This window comes from Arachis duranensis, chromosome 10 (genome assembly GCF_000817695.3).
Source record: "Arachis duranensis cultivar V14167 chromosome 10, aradu.V14167.gnm2.J7QH, whole genome shotgun sequence".
NCBI lineage: Eukaryota > Viridiplantae > Streptophyta > Magnoliopsida > Fabales > Fabaceae > Arachis > Arachis duranensis.
In genome coordinates, this window is record NC_029781.3 from 25,935,545 (window position 1) to 25,942,823 (window position 7,279).

A 7,279-nucleotide genomic window follows, 5' to 3' on the forward strand; every position below is an offset into this window, starting at 1 on the left:
TAGTTGTTTTGTGAGTCTTTGGTTTTGATTTTGATATATATATGATGTTAGTTGAGCTTTGGTGGCTTGTTGGTGAGTTGAAAGCTTGTTGGACTCCAATCGTGGTGCGGTGTGCATTTTGGGAAATGCTCAAGGTATGGTTTCGGTCTCCTCTATGTAATATGTAATATCATTAGACACTTAGGCTAGTTGACCTTAAGATAGGTTGAAAAATGTGATTGTATGATTAATTGTATATAAATGTATGCTTGATGATGGATTGGATGTAGGATGAATGAGTTTGAATGTGATGATATATATATTGTTAGATGACGATTATTGATTAGTTGTATTGGTGGGTGTTGAGATTTGATGATGGATGTTGATGATCATTTTGATTGTTGGTTATTGTGGTTGATGATGATTGTTGAGAATTATTGGTGTTGATGAGTTTTATGATGGATTTGGTTAATGTTAGATGTGGTTTGGTAAGGATTACTAGAATTGATGAAGATTTGTTTTGGTTGTTGAGGTTGTTAATGGTTTGTGATGATTATGAGTGTGGATTTATGATTGAATTGGAAATTATAGATTGGTAGTAATATATGATATAATGGTTGAGTAATTTAGGTGTGAAGTTGAGGAGAATGATATGAAATGGTAAAATGTTGTATGTGGTAGTGTTTTATGATGATTGAGCAGGTTTTAATTTGAGAGTTGGTTGAAATTGAGGTTTTGAGGATTTTGGTAAAAACAGATTTTTGGTGAACTTTGACAGATCATAACTTGAGCCTCAGTTTTGAAAATTTGTTGAAATTTGCTTTAAATTAAAGTTCATTGAAAACTCTTTAAATGGATATAAATTTTGTAAGAAATGGATTTTGTAGAGGAAAATATGATCATTCAAAGTTTGGTATCAAAATCTTAATTCTGTGCACGCACAGCCTTGTGCGCACGCACACACCTGTGAGTTTTTGAACCTGTGCGCACGCACAGCCTTGTGCACATGCACGCTCAGGGGAAGGCTTGCTGTTGAGAGCGCTAACACGACCTGTGCGCGCGCACAACCAACGGAGTTTTGCAACCTATGCGCACGCACACGTTGGAAGGTGCACTCTGTTGAGGGTGTTCGCACGCCTTGTGCGGATGAATAGAGTTGAAATTTTTACTACTTGTGCGTACGCACACCTCTATGCGTACGCACACATTTGAAAACTTTCTTGGGCGTGCGCATGCACACCCTTGTGCGTACGCAGATGCCTTGTTTCTTAATTAAAATCTTGTTTTTAACTGCTTCACCTTCCCAACAAGCTTGTAAACTTCTGTGACACCTATTTAAGACTTTTTGGCTTATTTTTAGATGTTAGACATAGAGAATACTACAAGTGAGTTTAACTAGATATTTCTAGCAAAAGTTTAGAAGACGGAGACTTAGGTTTCTGAAGTACTGAGGGTGATTTAGATGAGTGAAGTGGTGGAGTGCTGTAAAGACAATTGGTATGATAAAATTGTGGCATTGAAGATTTGACTATGAACTTGAGACATTGAGGATGAATGATTGTGGACTTTGAGATGGATATAAACGAACTTGTGCTATGAGCAGTGATCTTTGAAAGTGAGATTCTGACTATGATATGCATTGTTATCTGCCACATGGGCTGTGGCAGTCTCCTGCCTAAGATCGGATGTGAGGGTTGAAGCTGGGCTTCTCACTCATATTTATTGCTCAAGAGGAAGGTGGTAGGACACTCTCCCTTGGAATGTTCCCCTTTAAAAGGATAAGGTGGTAGGGCACTGATCCCTCGGAATTTTCCTCCTGAGTATGGGTTTCTCTCTGGTTGCAAGGTGGTAGGGCACTAACCCACGGAATCATGTGGCATCCAGAGGAAGGTGGTAGGGCACTCTCCCTCGGAACGTTTCCCTCTGAAAGGAGAAGGTGGTAAGGCACTTATCCCTCGGAATTATTCCTCCTGAGCATGCATAACAGAGAGACTAACCCGGGAGTTGCCGTCCAAATTTTGCGTCGGGTTTGGCACTATAACTGACACGTGATATCACAGCCAATTGGACAGTCATTCATCATATGCATCTTCTATATGCTTGCTTGCTTTGATTACTTGAGTTTGCCTAATTGTATAATATACCTACTTACTTCTTGAATTATTTGTTATATGTACTAATACTATCTGTTCTTTCCTTACTTGCATTGTCTGTGTTTGTTTGGTGCTGAGGAGGTTAGGTAGGTGGCGGCGATGGGATCGCACAGAGATTAGGTTGGTGAAGGCTGTGGGACATCGGTGATTAGTTTTAGTTAAAAATCCCCTAAGATTAGATACCTTGTTTATTATTTACGATTTAAGTTATTTAATTCGTTAAGTTTGAATATCTGTTTGATATGAATCTCTAGGATTGCCTCTAGCGTCCTAGGGTCTTACATCTTACATTAATGGGTACTGTTACCATACTGAGAACTTCTGGTTCTCATTTCATACGTTATTGTTGTTTTTCAGATGTAGGTCGCAACCCACCTCAATGAGTTGTTTGATGGTAGAAGAGCGGAGGATTTTATTCTTTTTGTGGTCATTTGATTATTTTGATTAGTACTCTCACTTTTGTATTTACTTTTTCCTTACAGGCTTACTTTGAGAGTGATATTCTATATAACCTGTTTACTTTCAAACCTCTGTATGTCAATATTTTACTAGTCAGCCCAAACTCTGCGGGCTGTGGCTAGTATCTTATGATTATTACACTCTTATATAATTATATATATCTTGTTACATTACATATATATATATGTGTGTGTGTGTGTATGAACCTTAGAATTGTCGTAACCCTTGATTAATCTTTGCTTTACGTCATGAGGTAAAGCTTAGGGTAATTAGGGTGTTACAAAATGCATTGTAATTTGAATATTTGGGGTTTCATGATTCGTGTTTTTATTTGCATGTCTGCTTTGTTTAAAGATTTATGACATGTTCATGCTTCGAATTCGATGATGCCATTTTCCTTGTCGTGATTTGTGAGATCAATTTTGGATCATATGAGATTGCACTCTTGTAAGGGTTCCTCCTTGGGTTTTGGTTCATTGCGCAAGATCTTCGGCTGCTAAATGAAAAATTGTCCTTATTAATTTTTTTTCTAGACCAAGCCTCTAATTATCTTGTCAAAAAACTATCATAGTGATTTTATGATTGACTTTGCTTTTTACTTTGTTTGCGACTTACTAAAAAAATCTGTTTTGTATTTAAGCCCGGGACAAGAAGTATAGGCAAGCTATTACTGCCGCTGGCTCTGGTAATTTTCTCTTACTGGCTCACTGTATCTTCATTTTGGTTATTTTAAACTGGTTTATGTGATGGTAGTGACTATAGGTTCATTTGAGCTATCGTGTCCTATGTTCATGTGTTGGAACATATAAGTAATGTAAAACTATTAAACTAATGAGGTGATCACATTGGAGTATGCTTTGTTTTGCTTCTGATCAACAATAATTTTCAATGTACATGGAATTTAGCTCATATCTTTATTTTTATTTTAGCTATAACAATATACAATACTCTTGTTACTTTTAATTAATTACCATTTGTCAATTAGAATCTATATCCATAGTTTGTTTCACATATCAAAAAGGACATTATGACCTTTATATATATTAGATTCACCAACTTCTTTGATGTGCCTTCTTTGGTGTCTTTTCATTGATGAGTATTATGGATATTCTAATCTGTTCATTGGGCATCACATATCACTGTACCAGTAGATTTGAACATGGGGCATTTACAATTTCAACTAGTAACTTTGAGAATTTGATTCCATTTGAGGAGTGTATTGAGTTAGCAGTTATAAAGGCCCCCAATTATTATTTGTTGTTCACTCATAATGGTTGTACCTTCAAGTTAATTTTCATACTCTGCATATATGAGCACAATTTACAATTAAAATTGTTGTTAAAATTATTTAAAATTACTTATATATTTAAATATTATTTCATTTTTTTCAATTTAGAAGCAGCTATTTGTTGTCAAGACCATTGTTATCATCCCCAAACATGAATTCATGGTCCTATGTTTTCATTGTGTTTTGGTTTATTTGACTGAGTTTTAGTAGAAATCTTTTTTTTATTTAAAATTAATTATATATTTGCATATGTTCCTGACCGAATTGTAAAATTAACTTCTAAAATTCAATCCTTGGTTTAAGATTTTTTTCCTTATAAACACACTTCTCTGAGTTCTCTCATCTTTCTTTTATTTTTTTCTCATGGGTTAATCCATTTCCTTCCTATATCATATAGTTGATCACTTACAAGGATTTATTATATGTGCCATGCATAAGGCTTTCATGCTGATATGTTGTAATTTACTTTGGATAAATAGTAACAAATTCTTGTTCTTCAAATTCAGGGAGCAATCTCACAAATTCAATTTTTTCAAAGCTCTACCATTTTCAAAGCTCTAAAGAGAACAGTGAAGAACCATCAAGGGCTGAAGTTGTCATAGCAACTTGCACAAGTAAAAAAGGAAAAAAATTGATGCTAAAACACAAAGCACAATTGTGAGTTATTTGTATTTGTATTTAGATTTGTACAATATAAATTCTATAGTGATTTCTATTTATATTGAGTTAATGTGGCTTTGATTTTATTGCTCTTCACTTTTGACAGGCTGAACTTCGAACCCGCATAGAGGCAGGGAAAATGATGAGGATGCATTTGTAGGAGTTCTAGGAAAGGACCAACCAGGTCACGTTCGTTGTTATGGGGCTTCAATTACAAGAAACTTTTTTAAAAAGGATGATGAGATTCGACAAGTCAGAGTTGAATACAATGAGAAGGTCTCATCATTAGAGAAGAAGATGGACGGTGTATATAGTTTATTAAAGGTATTGATGCACCAAGTCAACCCTAGAATGAGTGAGGAAGAGGTAGCAGCCTTAGTGCAAGCTGCCCAAAATTCTCCTTTGGATGCCTCAAGTAGCAGGCCAAGAAATACTCCTCGCTCCTCCGAATCAACTCATATTCCACCCAAAGATGTAAGTAACTATCTTTGGATATTCGATATATTTCCATTCAAAGTTGTTGAGTTATTGTTGTTGTTGATTTTGGATATTTGATAGTGAGATAAAATATTATAAATGGTGCTAATGGTGTTGAATTGGAATTTGAATTCAAAGTTGTTGACTTTTTAGTAGTGTTTCGTTTTGTATCTTGTGGCATTGAATTCAATTTTGGAAAGTGGATAATTTAGATTTGATAAGCATGCAGGAATATGTTTTGAATATTCTCATATGGTGCTGTTATATATATTAGTGGGTATTTTAGATTTGATAAGCATGCAGAAACTTTGTATAGGTATCCGTACATCAATCTCAATTATCAACTCAGTGCCTTAACAGGAAGAACTAATGAGAATCTGAATAAGAACTATAAGAAAGGGTAGACTCAAGTTTATATATTATTGTGTTAATTTAATTGTTGTATACAGATGCGTTGTAACTTCAATTTTCTTAATTATGATATATGGTCTATGAGTTTTTTGTTAGATATTGTTCAAGTCATCTATCAATATACATCAGTGAGGATAATTGGGAATTTCAGATAAGCGTATGGAGATGCTTTGTTCCCTCTGAGCCTCTGCTTTCTAATTGTCCTCATCCAATCATGCGTACTCCCTTCTATGGCAAGCTGTATGTTGGTGGATCACCGTTGTCAATGGCTACCATCCATTCTCTCAGTGAAAACATGTCTGCTACGATTTTCCGCATGGCTAATCAGCTGTCGATTCTCGATCATGTCGGAATAAGATCCATCGATCCTTTTGCACACTGTCACTGCGCCTAACAGTCACGAGTTTGAAGCGCGTCACAATCATCCCATCCCAGATCCTACTCGGAATACCACAGACAAGGTTTAGACTTTTCGAATCTCAAGAATGCTGCCAATTGATTCTAGCTTATACCACGAAGACTCTAATCTCACAGAATGGAAGGCTCTGTTGTCAGGAGAGGCAACCATGTGTCGTGAACCAGGAGGCTAAGAGATACACACTCAAGCTCTCACAAATAGAACGGAAGTGGTTGTCAGGCACGCGTTCATAAGGGAGGATGATGACGAGTGTCACGGATCATCACATCCATCAGGTTAAAGTACGAGTGAATATCTTAAAACAAGAATAAGCGTGAATTCAATAGAGAAACAATAGTACTTTGCATTAATTCATGAGGAACAGCAGAGCTCCACACCTTAATCTATGAGGTGTAGAAACTCCACCGTTGAAAATACATAAGTGATGAAGGTCCAGGCATGGCCGAATGGCCAGCCCCCAAAATGTGAACAAGAGATCAAAAGTGATCCTAAGGTAGTCTCAAAAATTATCTAAAGATATGAATACAATAGTAAAAAGTGCTATTTATACTAAACTAGTAAGCTAGGTTTACAGAAAATGAGTAACTAAGTGTAGATAGTGCAGAAATCCACTTCCGGGGCCCACTTGGTGTGTGTTTAGGCTGAGCATTGAAGCTTTCACGTGCATAGGCTCTTCTTAGAGTTTAAACACCAGTTTTGGTGCCAGTTTGTGCATTTAACTCCAGCTTTGGTGCCAGTTTTGGCATTTTACGCCAGAAAAGGGTTTCTGATCGGCGTTTGGACGCTGGTCGGAGACCCTTTTCTGCCCAAGATGTCTACTTTCTAACGCAATTAAGAGCGCACCAATTGGGCTTCTGTAGCTCCAGAAAATCCACTTCGAGTGCAGGGAGGTCAGAATCCAACAGCATCTTCAGTCCTTTCTCAGCCTTTGCAGAGAGGTCAGAATCCAACAACATCTGCAGTCATTTTTCAGCCTCTGAATAAGATTTTTGCTCAGGTCCCTCAATTTCTGTCAGAAAATACATGAAATTACAAAAGAACACACAAAATCATAGTAAAGCCCAGAATTGTGAGTTTTGTATAAAAACTAATAAAAATATACTAAAAAGTAACTAAAACATATTAAAAACTATGTAAAAATAATGCCAAAAAGCGTATAAATTATCCGCTCATCACAAAACCAAACTTAAATTGTTGCTTGTCCCCAAGCAACTGAAAACAAAATAGGATAAAAAGAAGAGAATATACAATAAATCTCAAAATATCAATGAAACTTAGTCCCAATTAGATGAGCGGGCTAGTAGCTTTTTGCCTCTGAACAGTTTTGGCATCTCACTTTATCCTTTGAAGTTCAGAATGATTGACATCCATTAGGAACTCAGAATTTAGATAGTGTTATTGATTCTCCTAGTTCAGTATGTTGATTCTTGAACA